Source organism: Vulpes lagopus, chromosome 24, assembly GCF_018345385.1.
Source record: "Vulpes lagopus strain Blue_001 chromosome 24, ASM1834538v1, whole genome shotgun sequence".
NCBI classification, from domain to species: domain Eukaryota; kingdom Metazoa; phylum Chordata; class Mammalia; order Carnivora; family Canidae; genus Vulpes; species Vulpes lagopus.
The window spans coordinates 40,907,657-40,935,610 of NC_054847.1; the positions used below are offsets into that span (position 1 = coordinate 40,907,657).

Consider the following 27,954-nt stretch of genomic DNA (forward strand, 5'->3'; position numbering starts at 1 on the left):
AGTCTAAGTAACTTGTTCAAAATGGCTCCTGGACTTTCCGGATTGTTCACTGCAAGACAAGGTAAATGAAAGATCAACTTCCAGGCCTTAGAGATGTGACTATTCTCTGGCAGGACCAGACCTCAGGCCCATCTCACAACCCTTCCAATAGATCCACCCCCTCATTCCTTATTTTATTTTATTTTATTTTTTTATTTTTTATTTTTTTGGCTTTGAGAGGGCAATTTATTGTCTTAGAGGGCACAGCTGAGGGATGGGGTTGTAGAGCTATTTCCCCTATGCCTCCAGGACACACACTCTCCTTCCCCTGGGCCACAGCTCTGGGGGCCACCCACAGACGGAAGAGGAGGCTCACGCTGCCCAAGGGGTTCTCAGGGAAGGACATAAAATGACCACATGCTTCTTAGACATGTCAGTGGCTGTAAACAGAGGGCTGAGGGGGCCTCCTTTTGGGGGAGAGGGGGTTGGTCCATCCTTGGTAGGGGGAGCAGGTGCCCAGCCCCTTTTCAGGCCAAGAGCCATCTCAGAGAGGGTCAGGGAAACCAGTAGTCACTGGAACAATGTGCTACCCCCCGGGGCAGGCATGTGAACCATGGGCTTTGTCACAGCACACGCAGACACACACTTGTGGGGAGCCTTGGGCCAGAGCGCTAGAAGATGGGGATGTAGTTGTGGATCTTGGCGCGGTGACGCTGGGCAATGCACTGGGCGATCCATACAATGTTGCGACACTCTTGCTCCTTGAGCTTCACGAAGGCGTAGAAGATACCAAAGTGGAACTGGTTCAGGAAGGCCAGCTTGTTCAGTTTCACCTCATGCTCGAAGAATCGGTCCTCCAGGGTCTTGTCTCCAGGATTGCTGCCTGCACCCTCGAAAAGCAGCTTATATTCCGGGTAGTAGTCGGCCACGTTCTTCACCTGCTCATAGTCATCGGCCGGGCCAGCTGGGCCAGACCTTCTGGGTAGAGCCTTCCGCAGTGCGGAAAGAGCTTGGCACGGTCCTCCTTGGACAGCTCTGTGTCGAACGAGTTGATGGTGATGATGAAGGCTCGTCGGTCAGCTTCAAACTCCAGGATGGGGCACATGGCATCGGCCGTGGTCCCGCCCAGTAGGGTGCAGAACTTGTAGAAAGACTCCAGGTAGGCCTTGTAGAGTGTGTTGCGAATGATCTCGATGTTCATCTCATCAAGGTCCTGCTCTGAAATGCAGTCCTGGAAAAAGGCCGCCAGGGGCGTGTCCACCAGAATGGCACTGTAGAGCTCGGCAGGTGTCTGCGCGATGTTCACAGCTTCCATCTGCTCAAAGCTGCCTAGTGGGTGGCACTTGGGCACAGGCTCGGCGATGGAGCGCTGGTGCAGCGTGCCCGTGATGAGCAGGGTGACACTGTCGATCATGTAGCTGTAAGTGATGAAGTCCAGGAAGCTGGCGAGTGGCTCCTAGGCATGGTTCCTCGTGTGGCGGAACTCCACACCATCTTCTCCTTAAGCCGGTCATCAATAACTGACACCGTCAGCGGCGATGCCTCATTGGCCAGGAAGTTGCCTAGTCTGTACTCTGCAGGTGCAGCTTCAGGTCCTCGAGTGTCCCGCACTGCACGAGGTTGAGGTAGTCCGCCTGGCTGAGCACCCCGGCCTTCAGGCCGCGCACCAGCCCCTCCAAGTACCATTGTCCACGTTGAAGTAAAGCTCCGGGAAGAACCACAAGGCTGCGGCGGGGGTGGCGAGACCGGAGAACCCCGATCGGCCGGCGGACAGCTCGCTTCCTCATTCCTTATTTTAGAACATCTTCCAGCCAGATCAAAGATCTAAATATAAATAATATTAGTAATAGTCCTAATGGAAAAGAAAAAAAAGCTCTGAGAGAAGCATGAATGACGCATTTGAAAAATGGACAAAAGATATGAAAATAATCCAAAGAGGGCAAAATGCAATGTCAAGTACGTGTACAGAGAGAGGCTGGAATTCTCAAAGAATTATTTCATGCGTTTCCAAACAATGAATCATAATGTGTAATGATCAGATTGGAAATGATGGAAAAGATTATCAACAATGTTGGGTAGGAAATAGACCCTCTTATTCACTGTTGGAGGGTGTTGGTATAGTTACCCTGGAGAAGAACTTGGTAATAAGTATCAGAAGTTTACCAATACACTGCTGGTAGGAACCAGAAAATGGTACAACCGCCTTGAGAAGTAGCTGTTTTCTTCCACAGTTAAACATTTCCATCATATGACCCAACCTTACCCTCCTAGGCACCCCAGGAACACGAATGCATGTGTCCCCACAATACCATGCACAAAAATATTCATAGCAGCTTTACTCATTACAGCTCAAAACTGGAAACAAGCCAAACATCTCTCAACAGATAAATATGTAAACAATCACGGCATGTCCCTCCATCCTTTCCAACCACCAGAATACTACTCATCAATAAAAAGGAATTGCTATTACGTACAACAACATGGATAAATCTCAAAGAATCCCAAATACCAGAGTACCTACTGTATAATTCCACTTTTGAAAAAAAAAAATCTAGAAAATGTAGGCCAATCTATAGTAACAGAATGCAGATCAGTGCTTGCCGGGAGCAGACAGCGGATGGAGGCACAGATTGCAAACAGAAAAAAAGGGGGATTTGTGATGAAGGAAATATCCCTTATATTAATTATGAAAGTGGTTTCACAGATATCGATTTTCACAGGTGTGTGTATATGTACACATACATACATAATTTGTTAAAACTCATTAAACGTTTTAAATAGGTCAACTTACTGTATATAAATTACATCTCAACAAAGTTGATTTTAAAACTTTGAGAATGCAGGGGCACCGGGTGGCTCAGCAGTTGAGCGTCTGCCTTCGGCTCAGGGCGTGATCCCAGGGTCCAGGATCCAGTCCCACACCGGGCTCCCTGCATGGAGCCTGCTTCTCTCTCTGTGTCTCTCATGAATAAATAAATAAAATCTTCTTAAAAAGAAGTTTGAAAATGCATTCCCTTTGATCCGGCAATTCAGCTTTAGGAATTCTTTGCACACTTGTGCAAAGATATATGTATAAGAATGTGAATTGTAGGGGAGTTTGTAACCTTGAAAATGGCCAACATCCCCAACCACAGGGCAGTAGGTAAAGAACCAAAGGTTGAGCAACTGTTATACCTCCAAGGGGCTGTTGTGAACTCCAAGGGGCTGTATCGCCACGCTTTGCCCAGGGCCTGGCACTCAGTGCATGTACAGACATGGAAGGAAATTTAAGATATAGTAAGCAAAAAGGAAAAAAAAAATCAACCTTCAGGATTAGATGCTCCAACCTCGAGTTCCTTTGGGGTCTTTCAGGCTCTGCGTCAAGACTAAGGGTTTGGTAGCAAGATTGTTCTCAGGTGAGGCTGGGCCATCCCTGAAAGAGGTGAGGCAGGATGAGACTATAATATGTCCCAGGGAGATCCAAGGAAGACTCACAAGCAGAGGGTGGGAGCTTAGCCCAGCAGGGTGGGGGGAAGACACCATCAGTAGTTCCTCGGGACCCATGCCTTGCTCAATGCCAGACCCCTCCAGCCAGTCCCCGGAGGTAGTGATGTGCCCTCAGGATTCCATATCTGCCATGCTGGGATAGGAGGCCTCTTGGAATCACAGCGACACAGGGCTGATGGCAAAGACGGGGTCCTACACCCCATCGCTGCGACCTGGTGCTGGTGGACCCTTGCAAGGTAGAGAAAGCGGTGCGGGCAAGGGCAACAGGATGAACCAAGCAGAGAGTACAGGACCCTGGAGCACCAGGGATGGTTCTCGTTGTCAGAAGTTCCCATGCAGTGGGCGGAGCAGGAACACCAGGCAGCTGGCCCACGTGTAAATCCAGCAGAACAGGGCTTGGCAAGAGCTCGGGCTCCACGCTGCAGTGAGGGAGACAGGAAGTAGGGTCCAGAGGGGGCTCGGGGCACTGGGCAGGGCTGCTGGAAGTGCTGCGAGAGAGGAAGGGGGCTCAATCCCAGATGCATGGGGAGTCAGCCCTGAAGGGGGTGGGGAGCCCCCCTGGGCTCAGCCCAGTTCCTTGCTTAAGAGCACTGGGTGGTGTCAACAGGATTTCAGGCTTTAGGGACGAATTCAAACTCAGCCCTTTCAGGTGTGACTGAAGCACCTGATAGGATTTCTTTCTGGCCACAGCTGGTTAAGAAGCTGGGGCAGATCTAAGCCTCCAAGTCAGGGACATGAGTGTTCCCACTGGGAGGAGTTAAGGTCAGAAATAACAGAGGAAAGGAGGCAGAGGGTGAATTAGTGCATTCCCACCAATCCCCAGGGTCATGTCTTATTCTTCTTTTGAGGGATGGATTTCCTGCAAGAGAAATTTGGTGGGTTTTTGTTTGTTTGTTTGTTTTTAAAGATTTTATTTGTTCATTTGAGAGAAATCACAAGAGAGAGCATGAGCAGAGGGGAGAGGGGAGGCTGAGGGAGAAGCAGGATTCCCGTGAGCAGGAAGCCTGATGTGGAACTCAATCCCATGACCCCAGGGTCACAACGTGAGCCGAAGGCAGATGCTTAACTGACTGAGTCACCCAGGAACCCCATGCAAGAGAAATTTGATTGGGAGACAGCATTCATCTCTTGCCAAGGTCCCTCCTCCAGTGCAATGCTGAATGGTTAGGGGAAGGATGCAGTGCCTTATTCCAGGCCTGATCCTCTGGATGGTGCCCTTTTTTTAAAGAAGGGGGGTGGGGGAGGACTGGAGGGACAGAGGCAGAGGGAAAGAGAATCTTAAGCAGCCTCCACGCCCAGTGTAGAACCTGACTCGGGGGGGTTATTTCTCACGACCCTGAGCTCATGACCTGAGATGAAATCAAGAGTGGGATGCTTAAGTGACTGAGCCACCCAGGTTCTCCTTAGATGGTACCCTTTCTAGCTGATGAGGCACTAGAGTGGTCTCAGGTGGGAAGAAGTTGTGTATTTCAAACTCCTGTGTCCTTCATTTGCATGGAAGGTGATGGTTTGCATTGCTGGGATCAAATTATCATCCCTCAGAAAGCATTCTTGGTACATAAACTTATGGAGAAGCAGTAATATATGTTGCTAGATTGAAGGCCTTAGTGCTAGAAGAGAGTCCAGGAACTTTTTGGAAGCAAACATAGAATAGAGTCCATTCTTGTCCATGACCTACCACTTTCAGAGGTTCCCAGGGGCTACTGTTTGTTGATTGGAGCTCTGAAGGCCACTTTGACCTGTAACTTCACCCTTGAGATCACAGAATGTTCCAAAACATAGTTGTCCATGGCTGTGGCACTGACCCATCAGCTGGTAAACCTCTTGGATCACGTACTGGGTTGAAGAGTGTGCCTCCCCACCCCCACCCCCACCCTGATTCACATTCATCTTCAACCTCAGAGTGTAACCTTATTTAGAAACAGGACATTTGGGATCCTTGGGTGGCTCAGTGGTTTAGCGCCTGCCTTCGACCCAGGGCATGATCCTGGGGTCCTGGGATCGAGCATGGAGCCTGTTTCTCCCTCTGCATGTGTCTCTGCCTCTCTCTCTCTGTGTCTCTCATGAATAAATAAATAAAATCTTAAAAAAAAAAAAAAGAAAAAGGACATTTGTAGATGTAATCAGGTTAAGGCAAGGTCATGCCGGATTAGGTGGGCCCTAAATCCAATGGCTGGTGTCCTTGTAGGGAGAGAGAAAGAGATCTGGAGACCCAGAAAGAGACACAGACACACAAGGAAGAAAGTCATGTGACAATGGAGGCAGAGACCAGAGTACTATGGTTATAATCCAAGGAAGGCCATGGTTGCTGGCAACCATGAGAAGCTGCAAGAAGCAAGAAAGGATTCTTCCTAAAACCTTCAGAGGGAGTGGGCTCTGCTGGCACTTTGATTTGAAGCTTCCAGCCTCTGTCACTGAGAGAGGACACATTTCAGATGTTTGAAGCCAATAGGTTTGTTATGGCAGCCCTGGGAAACTAAAGCACAATACGTAATAATACTAATACGTAATAAAACCATAGTTCTTGAGGAAGGAGGTATAAAGGATGACACAACATTATTTATAAGGGTAAGCAGTCGTCAAAACAACCTGAATTTTAAATTACTAAATTTTGGAATAACTAAGAATTCGTATCCCTCTGGGGTGTCTTTTAGTGTCACATCAGCAATCAGAGTGGAGGTATGGGTCTGAGGGACCTGGATTCAAGACCTGGATTTGTCACTTATCAGCTGTGTGGCCTTGAGGACATTCCTTTTTTTTTTTTTTTTTTTTTTGAGGACACTCCTTAACTTCTCTCTGATTCAGCTTTCTCATCTTTAAGTCTAGAGTTATCATAGTTCCTACCCAAAGGGTTGATGTGAGAATCAAGTAAAATCAAATCCATGGAGATTGTGTGGGCCTGGCCCCTTGAAAGTGCTGTAAATAGTAGTTCCTATTATGTTTGGGACACAGTGATTTTTCTTCAATAAGCCTGCTTCTGTTGCCACAGGAAAAAAAAATTTTTTTTTGAACAGACCAGCTTGTGCTGGCAAACACAATCTTTTCTAGAATTCATGAGATTCCAAGACCCCTTTGTCAGGGCATTAATGTCTGATCCCAGAGATCCAATCCTCTCTTCCACCATCTATGCAGACCGCCACTTACTGCCCATAGACCCACCCAAAGAAGCAGCTAACAACTAGAAGAAGCCCTTTGGTTTTCTGCCAAGAACATCAACACCAGATTGCTCCTAAGTATCATTCATTCCATGTCTTAAGTGGTTCAGTACCCGGCTGACTCTTAATACCACTTCCACTCAAATTGGAGAAGATGTGTCTCCACTGGACAGGTTTCACTTTCATGTCTTTCAGGGGGACACTGACATTATTCCAGGGAATAATAATAATAACAGAAATATCTCTGCTTGTTGGAGATTGAGAATGCTCAGCCTCCTTTAGACCACTTCTTTTCAACATTCAGAACCCTATGGTGGGAAAGAGCCCTCCCTATACTGGTTTTTTAGCTTGTAATTTGTAGCTTCTTGCTTATCTTCTTTCTCCATTGGAATATGTTTTTCTACTGCCCATTTTTTTTATGCTGAATTTCCTAAACTCCTTTCTAATGCTTTTCCTCAAGAATTGCCTCTTTAATGAATCAAGTACTTTTCACGTTCTCTGTTCACATTTGCCACCACCTACTGGGAAGATCCAGCCAGGCCCAGCACATACATACCCCCACTGGTTACTACAACACTTTCTCAGGATTTTCATTTATCCTGGATCTATATATAATTTAAGGTCCCCTTGAGCTCAGAAAAGTGTAGATTCCCACCTGCTGACATGGTTTCCATGCAAGATGCAGGGCTCAGACCCTAGTTCTCTGACCAATCAACATGTAAGTATTAGCACCTTTTCTTTCTTTTGTTCATAATTGAAAGCACAGGAATTTACATGGCAGGGCATCCTTGTACCCAGGGCCCAGGCTTAATGCTTGTTAACATTTAGCCTTATTTGTTTCAAACATCACAGATCAATGGGAGCTCCTCCACCCTCACCTCTGCCTCTTTTCTTGCTCCCTTGGAGGTAAACACCATTTATATCCTGCCCAGAATTTTTTTTCCCTGCATTTGGTGGCTGAGGGAATGGGGAATTGGAATTATATTCATTTACTTTTTCCCTTTTCCCCTTCTTTTGGGAGCATGGAGGGAGCTTTCTGAATGGGAAAAAATAAACCCTAAGAGTCAATTACTAGAGATGTGACTTATAAGGGTCTTTGTTCCAGTTGCAAATAGTCTGAATTTAATTAAAAAAAGTACTGAGTTACAATAGATGGGTCTGGTCCTTTTGACAGATCCTTTGAGTCCCCAGAATACTACCAATATCACATAAGTCCACAGGGACATGTATAATCCTACGTCAGCCTTTGAAGAAAAGTCAAATCAATTCAAGCCCACAAGATTTTCTAGTGCAAACTCTGCTCAATTCTGGCTCAAGCACCCAGGGGGTTACAAGTAAATAGTGAAACGCCATCTTTTGAGGAGCTGACATATGCATTAAGATAAAAACATTTTCTAAAGGGAACAGTAGGAGACAGGTTATAATCAAGCTTGAAATAGAGTGGGGAAAAATCTGAGAGCCAAAGGCAGTCAGAAGAGTGTGTTGGGCTGCAATCAGGATGCGAGTGGGTAATAGGGCAAGAGCAGCAGAGTGAGGAGGAAAATCAGGAATTGTGAAGGTTACATGATAGGTCTTTTGCTTTTATTTTGCTAAAATCCTTTCTCTGCTTCTCACAGCCCTTAGCAGAGTGTTATTTTTGTTTTTAGACTAATTAAATAAATATCAATTGTAGCAGCAGAAAATGTCATTAAGAATTAAAATGCTATTATTCTTAAGACACTGAACCTTGTTTCCTAATGTCATTTGGTAAGTGTTGTAAGTGTCCTGGATGGGGACTTTGGTGTCACAGAGAAAATCCTTCAACATTATCCAAACAGCTGCTGAATGGTGAGGGGGGGCCACTAGAGGAACAATTTTCTCCTCTGCCCTGAATCTCTTTCTTTTAGTTTCAAAGGCTCCTTTATACAATCTTCATGGGACTCCAAATATAAACTTATATTGTAATTTTTACTGTTTCCCATCAACCTCTTCTTTTACGGTCATTAAAATTCCTTGTTTACCTTATAAATTTGACTTAAATTTCAGTAAACTAAATCTTATCATTTACCACTTCTTATAAAATTAGAGGAGCATTTCTTTGAAAAAATGCTTTTAAAACCTAGATTTGCAAACTGTATGTTCAGAATGATGAGTTACAGAGCTACAGATTGTAGCAAACCAACATCCTTTAAAATTAGCATTAACATTTTTTCTGATATTAAAAATGATACATGTAATTGTAGAAAGATTGAAAAATTTAGGGACTTATTTTATTTTATTTATTTTTTAAAAGAATTTATTTATTTATTCATGAGAAACAGAGAGAGAGAGAGGCAGAGACACAGGCAGAGGGAGAAGCAGGCTCCATGCAAGGAGCCCGACATGGGACTCGATCCGAGGTCTCCAGGATCATACTCTGGGCCGAAGGCAGCACTAAACCACTGAGCCACCGGGCTGCCTGGGAATTATTTTAAAATAATATCAAAAGTCACAAAATTTATGAAAAGGAAAAAAGATATATAGATAACCATTTGTAATTTTCTCATATATATTGTGAAGTTTTTTTTTTTTTAATTAAGTAAGCCCTACACCCAGCATGGAGCTTGAACTCATGACCCCAAGAACAAGAGTCACATGCTCTACAGACTGAGCCAGACTGGTGCCCCTATTTGTGTAAATTTTTAATACGGTTGCGATCATATTGTATGCATAATTTTGTTTCCTGCTTTTTTCACTGTTTATTATTTCATCATCACTTCCTACGTTTTAAAATATTATTTAAAAGCATGATATTCAGTGACAGGATAACATCTTCTAGTATGGATATATAATTAATTTAATTAAAACTATTATTGGGCATTTAGGTTGTTCCTAATTATTTGCTACAGCAAATATGCATATCCTTATCATAAATACCTTTGCAAAATCTCTGAATATTAATTTTTTTTTTTTTACTTGAGAGAGAGAGAATGAGTAAGGAAGCATGGATGGGAAGAGGAAGAGGGAGAAGCAGAAGCTGCCTCCCCAGGCACAACCAGGGGGAGCAACAGAGGGAGAAGGAGAAGTAGGTTCCCCGTTGAGCAGGAAGCCCTATGAGGGGCTCTATCCTGGGACCCTGAGACCATGACCTGTACTGAAGGCAGATGCTTAACTGAGCCACCCAGGTGCCCATTTGTAAAATTTTTAACAAATAAAAATGATTTATATTTAAGGTATACTACGTGATGTTTAGACATATGTCTACATTGTGAAATTATCATCACATTCACACTAATTAGTATGTCCATCACTTCCTTAGTTACTGTTCTGAATATTTCTGTAATGTGTACTCCTAGAGGTGGGAATAGAGTCAAAGACTATGGACATTTTTAAGACTCAACAGGTATTACCAAGTTGGATTCTAGAAAAGTTGTACTAATATACATTCCTGCCAACAGTTTGTAAGATGCAAATGTCCCTGCAGCCTGGCCACCAACAAATATAATTATAAAAGTGCTTTTCAATCCAGAACTTTGAGATGGCTCTAAGAGTTGGGGCTTCGGAGGCTGAATGCCAAGTTCAGCAGGCCTGAGTGAGGTTGTGAAAGGGGAGCTGGGAGCACACAAGAAAGGTTTAGAAGGGTTCTGCAGATACTCTAATGCCCCTGGATATCTTCAGAGACTTTTTATGAGCCGGCAGGTGAGCAGCATGTACATGAGTCTGTTGGGCAAGCTTAGAGGTACAGAGCAGAGGCAAGTGCTACAGGCATTTCTTCTTGACATTTCTTCTTCTTAGGCTCTGCCTAATTTCTCTTGCCTTGGCCTTTGCTATAGTTACTCTCAGTGTAACCTACTGACAGCCTTAGAGCAACCACTTCTGCTTCAAGCCAGTCAAGCAAAGGCATGATGAACCCAAACATTCCATTGGAATTAACACCCACTGACATCCCCAAGAGTGGTGTTTCCATGTCACATCTTGAGTCACCTCCATTTCCAAACAGATTCAGAATCTAATGCTCAGGGATACGGGGGACCATACAGTGGTCTCCTGGTACTTCCCTCCTTTCTCTTCTCCACCCATCAGTGGTGCATTAGAACCGGCTTTTACCAGCTTGTGAGAGCTGGTGACTAAATGCTCAGGAATTCTGAGAGCCAATTGTTAAATATAGTTATTAGTAAAGAATTAAGTTATATAAATACCACCAAATACCATTAAAAACAAAGGTGATAAAGACCCAAAACCTACCACTTGGTTATCTTACTACATTTTTTTCTTATTTATATGTGTTGAGTCTGTATGATGGCAATAACATATAATGGCATGCTACTGCCCAACCCTTTTCAACTCAAAGTTCAGCAATGTGACACTGGCAGCTCGAAGTAGGCTAAGGTGGAAGTGCTTACACTAAAGGCAGTGGTCAATGCTGTAAATTGGGACTTGATTTATTGTCTTGCCCATTGTCTAGATTTATGAAAGTCTAGATAGAGAAAATGTTAATAACTGAGGATTACATTTAAAAGTGCTTCCTTGGGGTTTCTGGGTGGCTCAGTTGGTTAAGTATCTGCCTTCAGCTCAGGTCATGATCTCAGGGTCCTAGGATTGAGCTCTGCATCAGGCTCCCTGCTCGATAAAGAATCTGCTCTCCTTATCCCTCTGCTGCTCCCCTGATTGTGCTCTCTTTGTCAAATAAATAAATAAAATCTTTAAAAAAATAAATAGGTACGTGCTGTCTGTAGCTATTACATTATGGATAGCACAAAAATATTAAGGAAATATTCTTCTGGTATTGAAAACTCTTACCTGATTCAGCAGAGGAGTCACTCATGCTATAATGAATGAATGAAGTCCCAATTTGCACTGATGTAGAAGTATAAACTGAAAAATATGGTGAGCGTTTTAGCTTAAAACTATTTTATTTCTAAACTGATATGACAGAACATGGAAGACTCCTAACTCTGGGAAACAAACTAGGGGTGGTGGAAGGGGAGGAGGGTGGGGGGGTGACTGGGTGGCGGGCACTGAGGGGGGCACTTGACGGAATGAGCACTGGGTGTTATTCTGCATGTTGGCAAATTGAACACCAATAAAAAATAAATTTATTATTAAAAAATAAAATAAAATGATATGAAAAAAATTATATGAAGAAACCATTGACAGAAAATTTTATAGTAACCTTCAGGTGGTATTGTGACTTTTTGCCAGTGTGACATACAATTACTTTTCAGATTTCAATACCTAAAATACCAAATGACAGTGACATTGTAGTGAAGCTGAGGGGGTTTTACTGTAATTAATACAATGTTACAAGGCTGAGAGAAAGCTTAACAGTAGATCACCTATCAGAATTAATGAGAACAGGGACACCCGGGTGGCTCAGTGACTGAGCGTCTGCCTTTGGCTCAGGTCATGACCACGGGATCCTGGGACCGAGTCCCACAGAGGGCTCCGCACAAGGCACCTGCTTCTCCTTCTGCCTGCGTCTCTGCCTCTCTCTGTCTCTCATGAATAAATAAATAATATCTTAAAGAAAAAAAAGAATTAATGACAACAAACTTATTGGAAGAATTCTGATTTGGGATGCAACTCCACTTACCAGTGATGGCTGATTTATACCCAGAGGTCAACCATGGATATGAGAATTTGACAAAAACACGAATACTTTCGGTAAGCATCAAATGGCTATATGGAATTGCTAATAAGGAGTATTATATATATTAGTATTGTTTATAAACTGTGTGCTACCTATTCTTTATATCAGCAAAATTTATCAGGTAAACATATATTTTTTCACAGAGCTCATTTTGAAACATTTCCCAGTTTCCCTCTGCTTGTCACCCACCTCTAGCCTATACTGACCACACCCACCAGTAGGTTTGAGTTCTGTCCAGAGTCCCCCTCCGGGCCAATCATGCTGAATATTATAGGCACCTGCCTTTAGACCAGCACTCTGATGCCAACGCTATCATAATTGGGAGACGGCCGTGGGCATGTCTCGGCTCTGCACAGCGCCCTAATCTGGTTTGGTCTGGGCCCCAGGGCCCCTCAGGTCCCTAGCTAGGTTCCTATCACTGCAGAGAGCATTTTCAAGACCCAGTTACTGTTCCCAAATGTTGGGTTCTGAAATCCCTGACTACATTTTAAAATAGTCGCACAAATGTCATACCACGTTTTTTTCCCCAGAAGGAGCTGCCAACTGTATATTTTCTAGCCTAGAGAATTCTTACATTAGATGTTTTAACTTGTTGTTTTGACAATGTTGACTTCTGCCTAGATGGTGATCAAGTTGCTTTGTTTGTGGGATCAAGCAGGGTCTACTTAGCCCACAGGGGCAGGTAGGTGCTGGTATGAAATGATAATTAGTGAGAACATCGCTTCCCTGAGCCAGTATGGTTTTATCAACTTACTCCAACAGTTAAGTCTCATGGGGCTTGGTAAGAAATAACTACTCCGCACGATTGAGAGACTCTTAAGAAACGAGGAAGGCAGGAATAATCTCAGAGCCTTTATTTCAACCGCCTCTTCTTTAGCATTAAATTTAGCTAAGATCGTTGCCTTACACAACTCCAAACTTTATTTTATTCTTTTCACATGGACTTATTTCCAGGATCACGCATTCCCACGGGAAGCCCCAGGGAGCTGTGTTGGTGTTTTCAGAATTAATTTATGGGCCTCTGAGGGCACTTGACACGGTCTCCTTTGCCCAGGTAACGCAGGAACTGGCCAAGATTTTGTACGAGACAGATGTCGCCTGGAACATGAAGTGAAATGCCAGTGCCACAAAACAAACTCCAGGTCTGAACAAACAGAACAAACCTATCATTTAACCACGTACACGGCCCGCGGGGGAGGGGGAGGGGGTTGCAGAATTCATCTAGTTCCTGGACCATTCGCATATTATTTTTGTTTGGTGACTATATTAGCTCCGAATCATTTCATTTTTAAGAGTAGTGTGCATAAACCATCTTGGAGCTCAACCTGGGGTACACCGAGCATCCTGAATAAACACGCACACCTGTCAGAGATAGAGAGCTCTAGGTGAAAATTCAACACCTCTTCCCCCTCCATCTAGAATGTCAGGGAGAACTTGGAAGACTGGGAGGATAAAGTGTTGGCTAATTTCTGTCTCGTCTCAGTAATGGGATGAAGGTGACCAAAAACTGAAAGTGTGTGACACACCATGTAAAGGTAACAAGCCAGGAATACAGTCTCAAGAAGGGAATCCTTGCAACGATTTCATTAAGAAAATTAGCCTCTTTGTTAATACCACCTATTGGATCCTTCCTCATGTAATTCTTTTGTTGTTCACACAAAGAACTGCACATTCATACTCCCAAGCTGAAAAGAGCAAACAACATATGGTTGACAAAAAGCTCGTACCTAGAGCAAGATTTTTCAGAGAGAATGTTCCCAGCAAGCATGGTGTCGCGGTGGCAGTTCCAAATGCCTTAAGAAGATAGGTGCCATCAGCGTCAGGGCCAGGAAGCCCAGGGGCTGGTGCTCCCCCTGCCCATGTTTTTTTTGGGGGGGGGGCTCCTTTTCCACCCTTTCCTGTTGGATTCAGTGCTACTCAGGCCCTACTGACCCTTGTCCCATAAGTCCCTGCCTATTGATCAGTGCTCATGAGGGAGATATTTCCAGCATTTGTTGTTGAGTAGGGTTAATAAACCAACAGGTGAGTGAAGCTGCTGAATGCATGCTAAAAATCAAGGTTTTCTGTCCTCTCCTCTACTTTGTCATCATATCCTGACACTATGCAAGGGTATGTGAAGGTGTGCACATGCGTGCGTGCACACACACACACACACACACACACACACAGGTCAGTCTGGAGTCAGGAGCCGGGGCTTTTTGCTACTTCTCTGCCACAAATAGCATGGTTTAGAACACCTCGCACATCTGAGACCACTTTCCTCTTTCGTAAAGTGAGGGGGTAAGATTAGATGATCATGGGGTCCAGCCCAGCTCAAACAGCTCAAGGGCCAGACCTGCTGCACCTCATACCTATGAAAGGAGACAGACAGAAGGGCTCAGCAGTGGGGACAATGAGAGTACCCGTTCCACCCCACCGATGAACCATCGCCTTCCTGGCATGCAGTCCCCAAATCGCTCTTGCATTCTCATTTGGCCCCTCCTCTTCAGAGCATCTTCTGGGCCCGGTCCAAATGCCTGTGATTAATATCACAGCTCAATTAAGGTAGTTAGCAGATGGTCACGGAGGAAGAAAGGCATAGAAGTTTTCCTGGGAGATCTTTTTCAGGGTGGTTTAAGAGGCTGAGGCCAGGGAAAATTAGAACAATTGTTCTTACTGGAATTTCCCAGTAAGGAGCCCAGGTACCTACCTCCCAGAGGCCTCTGTGAATCCTAGGGATGCCAAAAGGAAACCCAAAGAGAAAGGAAGGCCAGCTACTTTTCTGCTCACATAAAGAGCTGCTTATGTAAAAATAGATACCCCACTGTTCCAGTTATCTACTGTTGCATAGAAAGCTAGTCCAAGATGTACTGGCTTAAAACAGCAACCACTTTATCGTATTTCCCAATTATGTGGGTCAGGAATTTAGGAAGAGCGTGGCTGGTGATTATTCCATTTCACGAGTCATCTGTAGAGGTCATTTCGTTGTTGCTGGGCCGGCTGGTCTGGGGCCAGGGCAGGAGGAGGGGTGCCCAAGACAGCTTCTCTTGCAGGTATGCTGCTTTGGTTAAGGATGGCTTGGCTCAGCTGGGACCATTGACTGGAGCAGAGTGGTCTAGGTTTCTTGAATTTCTTACTCAGCAATCATGGCTCCCACAGAGAGTATTTGAAGAGGCCAGGTAGAAAATACAACTTATGATCTTAGCCTTGACGTTTCCAGAACATCACTTCCACTGCATTCCACTGATGAAGGAATTCACATGGCCAACTCAGATTCAAGGAGTGATGAACTAAATTCCACCTCTCGGTGAAAGGAGCAAAGAATTTGCAGCCATCTTTAACCTACCACACCCACCCCACACCCCAAAAAGAGAAATACCTATAGCAGGTCCATTGGGTTTTCAGCTACCGTGCAGGACTGCCTGCTTCAGTCAAGGGCACTGGGCCTTCACCTCCATGGACATAACACTTAACCCAAACACTGGTGACTTAACTCTAATGACCAAATCCTGTGGCCTATTTTCTCTTTGCTGCTTGGCCTGTAGTATTTCTGCGTCTCCTCATTCATCCTTCTACTTTTTCTATTAATAATAAATAATATGGTGTTTTCCTGAATTCCTTCAGGCTGCTATAACAAATATACGTAGACTGAGTGGTTTCAATAACATTTATTTCTCACAGTTCTGGAGGCTGGGAGGACCAAGATCCAGTGTCTGGCGAGGGTCTGCTTCCTGGCTCGTAGACACCTGCCCTCCATGTATCTTTACATGGCAGAGAGAAAAAAGATCATCTCTCTCATGTCCTTTCCTATAAGGGTGCTCATCGGATTCAGGAGGACTCCACCTTCTTGATCTAATTTTCTGGCAAAGGCTCCGGCTCCAAATATCTGTCACCTTGAGAGGCTGTAACATGAATTGGGGTGGGGGTGGGGGTGGGGGTGGGGGTGGGGGCTGTGCCTTCGGCCCATAGCAGTGTTCTTTTTAATCACAAAGTAACACATGCTCACTGTAGAAAATAGAAGGATGAAAATGACTCATAATGCCACAATCTGGAGATAAGCACAAGTAACACATCCCTCCATTCTTTCTTCTGCACATACATATTTACATTTGTAGCTTGCATTATATATAGTTCATATCTTGCCTTTTCAATAAATAACTTGTGTCCATTTTGGTAAATGGTCAAATACTCCTTCCATTATATTTTAATGCTCACAAACGCTTTCATTACATGGAATGCCCATAATTTATTTAGCAGTTTCCTAATTGCAGTTCATTTAGGTTTTTCCCAAATTTTGACTTTGATAAATAATACTCCAAACATTCTCACATATCAAGCTTTGGCCATATGTTTTATTATTTCTTTATGGGAGACTATGAGAAGTGGAATTCCTGGGTCGAATACCCTCACCCTGAAATTCTTCCTTCCATTGATTTCTGGTCACTTTTTCCTTCAGGATCCTATTATCTCTAGATAATCAGTCCTTAGCATAAGGCTTCGTCTTTTCCACTGCTTATGGCTGGTGGTTCAAGTCCTAGTGATGTAGAAATTGTTGGGGTTTAGAGCCCACAGCCAAGAAAGAATTCTTGAGATGTCTTCGGTGCACAAAGGTAGCTTTATTAAAGCACAGTAATGGGACCCATGGGCAGGAAGAGCCGCACTGGGGTCATGAGGGTGGCCCATTATAGACTTTCAAGTTGGGAGGGGGTTAGGGAGAGTGGAAGTCTCCCAGGAATTTTAGAAGCAAGGATTCTAGGACCTTGAGGGGGCTAGCTATGGTTGGGAAAGGATCATTTATTACTGTCTAGTAAAACCCTAGTCCTGAAACCCTACAGATGTATATTGGTTGGTCAAAAGCTTGGGGGATGATTGCCAACATGTATCTTGGGAAGTAGAGATAAAGGAAGTTTCCAGAGGAATTGTTATATGTTAAAATAGACCTACAGGATCCTGGGGGATCGGGCTAAGACCATCTGTTGCCCTTAGCAAATTGTCAATATCCAGGCAGCTGAATTCCTAGAGGAATGTCACTCTGCCTGTTTCCAGGGCTGTAGGCAGTAAGGAAATCAATTTTTTTTTCTTTTGCCTTTGTTTTCCATACCACTGGGACCTGGTAAGAAGGGCCTGAGTTTAAAATTCCAGAAAAAGAAATAAAAATATTATTTTCAACTGGCAAAAATGTATTCTTAATAAACCCAAAGAAGGAAACACAAACATTAGTAAATATTATTTAAAAGTTCATTAAGGGGGAGCCTGGGTGGCTCCGTTGGTTAAGCATCTGCCTTTGGCTCAGGTCATGATCCAGGAGTCCTAGGATCCAGCCCTGAGTTGGGCTCTGTGCTCAGCGGGGGTCTGCTTCTCCCTCTCCTTCTGCCCCTCCTCCCTGCTCGAGCTCTTATATCTTCTCTCTCTCTCTCTCTCACTCTCTCTTTCAAATAAATAAATCTTTTTTAAAAAAGTTCAACAAAATGTCTGGTTGTGAGAGTCATCTTCAACTTTTAGTACTATATGTAAAAAGAAACTATAATTAAAATAGTATAATTTTCATAAAGGCCAGCAAAAATATAAAATAGTTGAGAATCTACTGCCACTGGAGCAAAATACCATGTTCCTTAAAAGAGAGAGGAAATATGGTAATATAGCTGTTCTCTCTAATTCTAAACCAGAGTTTTAACACTATTCTAATTAAAATTCTAATTGCATACTTTACAGACCTTAATAAAATAAGCCTAAAATTCATTTGGGAAAAATGAAAGGAATAGTGATAAAAAGAATAGTGAGAGACAACTACCTTTATCTGAAAATTGATCTTTTTATAATACTCAAATAGTCAAAATGATGTTTTAGAGATTTGCTCTAAAACATAAGCCAACAGAACCAAAGAGAAATGGAATAGTTTTAATTTATGTATAAAATTTAATATGTAAGAAATCAAAACAAACCACAGAATTATTGTTCGTATAACAATGGTTATCTGTGTGATTAAGTATCAGTAAGTAGAAAAATTCATTTGAACCCACATTTCTCATCGAGGATATTAAAGAATAAGTTTTTATTTTAAATGTGAAGATTAACAAAAATACAGAAAATGATTAAAGAATTAATAAGCATTTTTCAAGCAATAGAAAAACTTGTCCCCCAAAAGGGACATTTTTTAAAAGATTTTATTTATTTATTTGAGAAAGAGAGAGACAGAGCAAGGAGTGAGAGAGCAGGAGGCGGGGACGGGGCAGAGGAGGATGTAGAGGGAGACAGAGAAGCAGACACTCAAGGCAGACACTTAACCGACTGAGCCACCCAGGTGCCCACAGCAAAGGACATTTTAAAATAAATTCTTAGAAGATCAGGGGAAGGGCCTATTCTAAATGTTACTTTCCTTATGAAAGAATTTATTATTTCATGATCTGAAAGGTTCTGGAAATAACTATACCTCTGGCTCCCAGGGAACCATAGCTGCTTAGTTTCAGGGGGATGTAGTCTATACAGGAGAGGTCAAAGCTGCCCAGGGACCTTCCCATTGGTGACAGGAAGCCTGTCCAATTTTAGGTACCAGCATCTGAAATCGTCTCGGTGACCAGCTTAGCACCTGAGGCTTTCTGTTTCAAGATAAAGTGGCTACTCTCCAAGGGAAGGAGGCACCAGCAGAGAGGTCTGTGAGGCAGCTTTCTGAGACACTAGCACAGGAGGCAAAAAAACAACAGAGAAACCGGTCCGTGGATACAGGGAGGGCCTTGGAGGACCCTTCTACAACTGGAAGTCAGGTTCGGGTTGTTTCTCCATTATACCTCTTATGTCACACTGGGAGTGAGTCTGGACCTCAGGCAGTTAGCTGGGGTGGAAAACCTATGGTGAGAAGAGAAGCCCATCAGATCATCATTACCCAGGACTGTCAAGGAAGCCACGTGTTCACTGGTTGTCTTCCAGGAGAATCCTAGGGCTGGGTGCCAGCTGTGCTGGGAAGCGGGCTGTGTCATGCCCCAGTTGGTCCCAGCAATAACAGAACATTCACCCTTTGTCTATTTCCTTTATGGCCTGAAAGCGAAGAGAAAATACACCCTGTACCATTTCCCAACTCAACAGACATCTTTAAAAATGCAAGGGCCTCACTTGTAAGAACAACGCATACTTTAGGAAACCTACCTTTATGTATCAGATGTATCAGCGGCATTAACACCGTGTGCTGTAAGAGGGCATTCTAGCATTCTAGTTTAAACACACGCGGGGGAGAGGGGCTGACTACATGAGGGAACCCTACGGTGAACCATTTGTCAAGCAAATAATCATCCCCGATGATCTCTCTCTGAATCTGGATTTTCATATTCCAGATCAGATTTGCTTGAAGGAAGTGCTCTCTACAAATTTATCTTCTGTTCAAATTAGAATTCATCAGTATCCATGCAACCTTTGGAACAAGACTTCTGTGACGAGCCACCAAACGGGTGTGTCGTAATGATCCAATGCCATCAACAACTTCAGCTCAGTTTTTGCCTTTTATCCATACTTCAGAAAATGAAGATATCCTGTTGAACAGAGGTATATTCTGTTTCTTTGTAAAACTGTAGGGCTGACTCCGCAACAAAAGAGGGATGCGAATATGCACGGAGAAGCTCAGGCTCCCTAGTGATCAGAGAAATACAGATTAGTGTCCCCTGGACACCTGTCTCTTCCGGGTTTACGTTCTGGGTGAGGTGGCTGACAAGTTTGGGAAGCGAGGCCTCAGGGCAGGACCACCTCTCCATCTCTTAGTGGTAGCCTGGACGGTCTCTGCTAGAACAAATGCTAAGTAGTTTTAATTTGTGGAAAGGAAATGTTATTTGGAAAAATAAAGTTCTTAGTGCTTTTACACTGTGCTAGGGCTTGGAGTGCCGGAGAAAGCACTTTGAGAGCAGCAATCCAGCCACATTATTAGTAATTCATTTGCTTTAGCACATATGGGAGATAATGAGCTCCTTGGCCCTGTGGTCCAGGTGGTCAGCTCTGCCAGCAATGATCTGGAAGTGCTTCTGAGCCGAGCACCATGTGGGCCACTGCAGGGGGTGAGGGGGCCTTCCTCCTGCTGCAGCTGCTCCAGCAGCTGGGATGGAGGCTTATCCTTTTGTCTGGTTAAAGCAAGTGTCCAGGTTGAGCAGACAACCTGCAGTTCTGCAGCCCGGACCACTGAATAAATGAGGGAATGCTCTCAGATGCCCAGTGAGCCATTTTTGGTGCCACCGTGAGTTTTCCTTGTCCACATAGGACCTGACTGAGCCAAGCTCTTACATCATCGAAAGTCCCCTGGTGTCAGGGCCCTCAGGTTGGGTGGGGCACCGAAGATGTGCATTACATCCAGAGTGGATCCCTGTGTGTTTTCTGCACATTCTGTGCTAGACTGTGAAAATGAGCCCTCTACAGTAGAATATAATAATGCTTAGTAAATTCACGTGGAGCATGGATCTTAGTAATCTTAGGTAGACCAAACAGATAATATGCCAAATATCTACAATGGCTCAATGTCTCTTTAATCGTCAATGGTAAGGGAAGAGAGCGATACTATAACTTTCTTACTGTAAACCCAGATATCTAATGAATATTCTTCACTGGTTATTGTATGTATCCATGGTTGATAAAAAAAAAAAAGAAGAAGAAGAAAAAGAAAGGAAATAACCCACTAGTTCATCTGTAGAGTGGGATCGGATCGCATGAAATGTTCTCTCACAGTTGGTGTGCCCTTCTTTTAATTGTGTTGCTGGGCTGGTGCTGAAATGAGCTTACATTTCTCAGTGTGCACTAATTAATGCTACAGAGAAGTGGCCAGGAAGTATGCTGCCTGAGAGAGGAATTGAGTTGGGGATTAGCATTTGAACAGCATTTGCTGGGGGAAGGCAGAGGCAGCTGGGTTTGTCGCCCATGCAGAAACCTGCTTTGCTTACATTATCATAGCACTTTGATTCTAACATGTAAAAAAAGTCTTTCATCCATTCTTTTGTATCAGTTCCCCTAACAGGCAAGCGAAAGATGTGATGTCACCATCAAGATGCCCTTTTCATGGTCACCGATTAATGGATCAATCAGGGACCAGTGCCATCCAAGTGGCCTATCAATCACCCCTACTGAAGGACAGGATTGAAATCATGCTTGTCCAATCTCTAGCTGGTAGAGAGAAAGGAAGAGACCAGAATCTTGATATGTCAGCCCTGCATTCATCAGGACCATGGGAAATCCAAGCCCTCTGTGAAGCTTCCCTAATTTATCTGGCCCCCCTAAAGTCCTCCTTCTGTAATCTCTAACTGCACCTGTTGCATTGCACCTCCTCTCAACGTTTACTGCAGTCACATGGATCCCATAATGTTTCATGAGTGCTTGTCTCCACTCATTCAGTGGTGAGATACAACCTTGGATGGCATGGTCAGGCCCGTGACAGGTGAAACTGGGCTGATAGCTCCATGGTGAGTGTTACTGGTCAGGTTCCTCAAGAAACAGACTCTGGATGGAAATTAGCACACAAGGCAATGATCACAGTGTGTGCTTGGGATCAACCCCCACAGAACGGAGAGAGAGGAAGCAGCATTGGCAGATACAATCCCATAAGGCCTCTGGAGCGGAGACGGCCTTTCAGAGTGGCCCCAAGCTAGGGCAAGAGGGACTGTATGGACTACTCCAAAAAGGAGAGGCAGCTCTCCTACTGGGGCAACTCCCAGGGGCACTGACGGCTGCTGGGCTATCTGCCCAGCAAAACTTTGAGCAACTTGAGCAGCAGGTCTTTCAGTTCTGAAGATCCCTCTTCTCAGCAGTGGGAAACAGCATCCACAACAATGAATGTGAATATTTGGAGGAAGAACATGAACATTTCCGCTAGAGGAAAGAGCAAATTCAAGAGTTCACTTGGTGTGTAGAAAAACAGAAAGGAGGAATAAAAGTATACTGAAGAGAACATGGTCGAAGACAGGAGTGGAGAGGGAGGCAGAAGCTTCTGGGCCAGGAGTTCTGTGTCTATTCTGGTGGCAATGGGAGCCATTTCAGGGCTTTAGCAGGAGTGAAACGAGATTGATGTGTACTTCTGCAGATCACACCGTCAGGTATAAGTGGGCTGTGGGGTGAAGAGTGGCAGGAGGGAAGCAGTAAGGGGTTGTAACAGGTTGGGTATGAGAGCACAGTAGCTTGGATTAGGGTTATGGCAGGAAAGCTGATGAGAAGTGGTCAAAATCGGAATTTATCTTAAGAGTAGAGCCAATGGGTCTTGCTGATTGGTTGGGTATCGGGTTTGAGGGGGAAAGATAATTAAAGGGTACTCCTAGGTACCGTAGCCTGCCCAAGTGGGGAGATGGCTGGAGAGTAGGGTGGGGGAGATGGAAATAGTTTGGGTGTGGCCAGTTATGAGTGGAGGATAGAAGGGCAAATGAGTTAGGATTTAACTTGAATTGGTAAGTTTGAGATTCCCGTCTTAGTCTTGGTTCCCCAGAAACAAATTCTGAGACAAGAGTTTGAGTGCCATAGTTTAATCAGAAAGGGTCCAAGGAAACACAAATAGGGAGGGGGAGAAACACAAATAGGGAGAGAGGGAAGAGAAGACAGCCCATAGGGTGTACTTTATCCAGCAAGTTACTGATGTAGAGACAACCGGAGCTTACGAATGCCAGTGAACTCTAGAAAGCAGTATAGAGCATGTTCTGAAGAGTGGTCCCACCCAAAAGGTAAGGATGCTGGAATATTTGTCGACCACTCTTATGTGTGCTTCTCAGTTATTAATTCCTTGGCACTTTCGGTCAGCTGTACGTTTGAGCAGAGTGGTTTCTGTCAGCCAGAAGAAGTCCCCAGGCAAAGAGGCAGCTGCTGGCCACCAGAAGTCAGGCTGGTAGGTGCTGAAATGGTATATTGATGGGAAAGACTAGAAACAGAGTCGGGACCTAGTTAAGTCACCAGATAACACACGGAGGTGCTAGTATCTAAGGGAGCCAAGCCAAAGGGCCAATTTCATAGTTGACTCTAAGGTCACAAAGAAAAAAGCACATAACCAGATGAGGCAGTGGTCTGATCTGAGTGATGACAAGGATCAGAGCTTATTAGCACTTGGCACAGCTTTTGAAGGTCCCAAGTCAATAGTAGTGGATGTCTCCAGTTCTGGAATCTCAGTAGGATTAAATAGATCATTAAGGGATGTCAGATTTGCTTCTCTGGGGAACTTGCTGCCTCAACACTGATTAGGTAACTTTCTCAAGGTCATCTATAGACCTGAAGTTCTAGAAATGTTCCTCTTCTACAAACGCTGAAGCCGAGGTGCAAGAAAGAGGAGGGCTTCTCTTAGACTCTCCAAGTTTGCCAGCGTCCCCAGCTAGAGAACACCGCACACATAAAAGCTCATCTCAGTAATTGTTTCCGCGAAGGAGGCATGGCTATTTTATCAATATTCATGAAAAATGATTTTTTAAAGCTAATAAGCATGTCAAAACATCTCAAACCGGAAGGTCACATTATTCAGAATCCTTTTCTTCTCCTCGAGTGCTTTAATTGGGTGTCATCTTTCTGTGACAGTCCAGCACAAGTTCCCAAGCAGTAGCAATTACTCCATTACTTAATCAAAATCCCAATCAATTAGGGACTATTGTCAAATGTAATCATCTATTTATTTTAAACAGGCTGTCTTCTCTTCACTAAAGTCACAGTCAATAGAAGTGTTAGAATTTTCCTGAGGAATGGCTGAATGTGACCTCATTGCTTTCTTTCCCAGCCCCTGGTCATCTTGTTTTAATGGATTTTCAAGGTAGGTGTCTTCCTTAACCAAAGGGGGAACAGGGGGTGGGGAAGGCAAGTGCTTTGTCAATTTAATCTTTTCTTTAATTTAAATCTCAGCAGCCTTCAGTTTGGAGATGCTCCTGAAGTTTCTCCTAGGCACACGGGAGGAACCGAGGTCCCCTCAGGTCAGATTTTTGCTGTTAGTAATCTTTACTTGGGTCCTTCATGTTTGCTTGGTTTAAGTGTGCTCTTGAGAAGTGTTTATGATCTTGCCCAGATAAACTCCATCCTTTCAGTTCTCATTAACTCCCAGTCAGAGGTTCCTAACCTAAAGCCCATGGAGTCCTAAGAATTCATAGATTCATTTCAAGGATTCCACAGACCATTTCAAATTATTCCAAATTTGATGTGGCTCTGCATTTAAGCTATTCCAAAGTAAAGATTTTTCTACAGCTTCCCAAAGAAACAAGTCCCCTGAAACAAGACTGAAAACCCACCTTTTCCCCCTGATTTAAAAAAGTTTGCAAACAAATAATTTTCCTTTGTTCTGTGTTTTCCCTTTGATCCAGCTCTTCATTCAGGGCATCCATCAGGCTGCTCCCCCTTCATCAAATCATCCAAACTGCCTTCTACAATTATTTTTTTTTATTATTATTCATGCAAGATTCCTCACAGTTATACTCCAAACCCATACAGTGAGGTAGGAAATTATTTCTTGCCTTCTGATTCTTAAAGTGGTTAATTTTTCCCCCTGGAACAGGCATTAAGATTTTGTTTTTTCCTCATTTATTTATAAACTGGAAACTTAGACTCTGCTCAAATAAAGATGTTTGAGGTCACCATGTTAGGGAACAGGAAAATTTTTTTTTTAAGATTTTATTTATTTATGAGTGACAGAGAGAGAGAGAGAGAGAGAGACAGAGACAGAGACAGAGACACAGGCAGAGACACAGGCTGAGGGAGAAGCAGGCTCCATGCAGGGAGCCTGAGTCTCCAGGATCATGACCTGAGCCTAAGGCAGGTGCTAAACCACTAAGCCACCCAGGGATCCCCTAAATAAGATCTTAAAAAAAAAGTATCCTGAGATCCAGCCCAGCATCTGGCTCTCTGCCTAATGGGGAGTCTGCTTCTCCCTCTGCCCATCCCCCTGCCCACCACTCCTGCTCTCTCTCTCTCAAATAAATGAATACAATCTTAAAAAGGAAAAGAATCATTCCAAAGCTGGTTAGCTGCAGAGGATTATATATATACAAAAAAGGGGAAGGGGTGTATGTGTTTGCAAGCAATTCTCCAAACACTCGTGGGTCGCCAGGTATAACTTGTCCAGTTGTATAAATAAACTAAGGTTTATTGCTTTTCATACAGATGCATGAAATACCCTTAAGTCATTGTAACACATTATGTTTTGATAATGATTATTCGCAAGTATGGCCTGCATGCCTCTGCTTAACAGGTTTTCTGATTCTTATTTATGGATTCTCCTTGAAGTCACTTGAGATGGTTACAGAAGGCTGACAATAGTTTCCTATTTTCATGCATTATGGTTTTAGTGCACAAATGCTATGCATTTTATATTGCCTATTTAAAAGTGTTAATGTTAAAAGGGGTTCATAATATAAAAGAAATTTTAATTTAGAAGATGGGAGTTTCAAAAAAATAGAAAATGGGAGTTTCATAAAGAAAGATATCAAGACAAAATTAAAGAAACGAAAACAAGGAAAGATTTCCAGAGCTGAAGGACATGAATTTCTAGATTGAATGGCGCCTCGGGGTGCTTAAACCAATACATGAGGATCCACATCAAGATCTGGAAAGTTTTAAAACCTATGTGATGAAAACCCCTAAAATCTTCCAAAGAAACAAAATAACTTATGAAGAACTGGGCAACAGGAATCCATTGGACAGCTCACCTGCAACGCTGAAAACCAGAAGACAATGGCACAAAGTCTTGAAAATTCTGAAGGAAAATTATCCGCAGTTCAGAATTATACATGCAACCAAATTATCAATCTTAAATGATAGTGAGTGCACAGTAAAGCCTCTGCTTCAGCAAAATGAAGGAAGAAATCACAAAAGTACAAGACAGGGATCCAGCAAACTGGTCATCCAACACAGGGGAGAAATGAGATTCCCAAAATTACTGAAGGGTAGTCCCAGATTAATATCTCTACAGCAGTTCTTCGGAGCATACAGGAGGATAAAGGGATTCTCCAGGAACAAATGCAAATGGTAGTTTACTTGATGTTTCAATATATTGGAAGATTTAATCTCTGGCAGAGATTGAAGGATAAATCAGTGACAGCTACTTTTCAAACAAAAAAGAAGGAGAGGGAAAAGAAAATGTTGTAGTTTAAAAACTACTTAGAAATGTGGAGATTAAATACCCAAAGAAACAGCTACAAGAATGGTTGTACAGAAGGTAACAGAGCTTGGCGCTGTCAGTATTGTGCACTTGGAGAACTGTTAGTTGTAGTGGGCTGGCTAGCCCATCCTTGACCTCTACCTAGCATATGTCCATATCATCCCCCCCCCTTCTAATTGTGAAGATCAAAAACCTCTCCAGATACTATAGAGGTCCTGGGGGGTGGGAGGTAGGGTGTAAAATCATGCCAAGTTGAAAACCAGAATAGGGAACAGATGAGTGTTTTTGTTGTAAGTCTTGTGAAATTGACTTTCAGAGTCATGTCCAGGTGCTACTATGATAAAAATCAAAATTAAATTGAAAAAGTCAACAGTATTCACAGATTCCAATGATAACCAAGTATAAAAGTATATTGATAAGAGCAACAAAAACTGCTAGGTGCCCAATAATAAATCTCAAAGATGAACAAAACCAAAATGGAAAAAGTCATATCAGCTATTAATGAACACAGGAACACCTGAATAAGTGGACATACATCATGCTCGTATATGGGAAGAGAAAACTTCACAAAGATGGAAACCGTTCCAAAAGCAATTCATAAATTTGATTGAGTTCCAATAAGAATCTCTACAGGGTTTTTGCTGGCTCTACCAAGTTGATCTTAAAATTCATACGAGGAAGAAAAAGAGTTAAAAATGTCGAACTACTGGAAGAGAACAGAGATGAATGCACTCATATTTGAAACTTGGTTTGTGGCAGAGGTGGAATTGCAAACCTTTGGAGAATGGATGTCCCACTCAATAAACAGCCCAGGGAGAATGAGTTGTCTGTATGAAAAAGTAAAATTGGATCCCTATCACATATAGAAACCAATTCTGGTTATATTAAAAGCCTAAATCTGAAAAATGAAATCATAGATGAATAGGAAAATATCTTACCTATGTAAGAGCACATAAATCATAGCAGAAGTTACAGGTGTTTGACTAAATTACAATTTAAAATTTCTTAAAGGGGGAAAAATAAAATAAAATTTCTTATAATCAGGGACACCATACATATATAAAAAAGACAAGGCCCTTTGGAAGAAGCCACTTGTAATCCATTAAGTGACATAGGTAGTACCCAGTGTATTTAACTAACTTTTACAAATCAGTAAGATTAGCTTAATTGGAAAGACGACAAAAGAATAAGCAGATCATTCCAGAATGGGGGAAATGGGAGTGGTCAATAGCTTATGATATGGTGCTTACCCTCATATTAGTCACCAGGGAAACACAAATTAATCACAATAGTCTACCACTTCATACTCATCAGAGCCTTGATTTTCTGCTAATGTCCATTTCGTGCCCCCAGTCTCAGGTAAATCATGGTTTAAAGCAATCACAGCTAACAAAGCCACAAGGCGGCATCTGCTGTGTGGTTCTAGGAAAGGTTTATGCACTCTAAGAAAAGTCATGTAGAGAAGTAACAATCTTGGATATTTTGTGGTCTCCCAGAGATGCCTGGAGCTATAGCAGCCATCTTGTCAGGGTGTGTAGAGTGAGTTGTTTTTTTTTTTTATTTTTTAAGATTTTTTATTTATTCATGAGAGACACAGAGAGGCAGAGACAGAGGGAGAAGCAGGATCCCTGCAGGGAGCCCAGTGTGGGACTCGATCCCTGGTCTCCAGGATCATG

General features: G+C 43.3%; 1 long non-coding RNA gene and 1 pseudogene across 1 annotated transcript in view; both read right to left on the minus strand.

Annotated features, from left to right (window-relative positions):
* Positions 1-523: 523 nt before the first annotated feature.
* On the minus strand, positions 524-2,224 carry LOC121481887 (annotated as a pseudogene).
* A 15,361-nt stretch (positions 2,225-17,585) lies between these two features.
* LOC121482009 overlaps positions 17,586-27,954 on the minus strand; it is a 51,836-nt gene continuing 41,467 nt past the window's right edge. The window contains exon 5 of the long non-coding RNA XR_005985482.1: positions 17,586-19,050. This is a non-coding gene — a long non-coding RNA (uncharacterized LOC121482009). The remainder of the gene's footprint in view (positions 19,051-27,954) is intronic.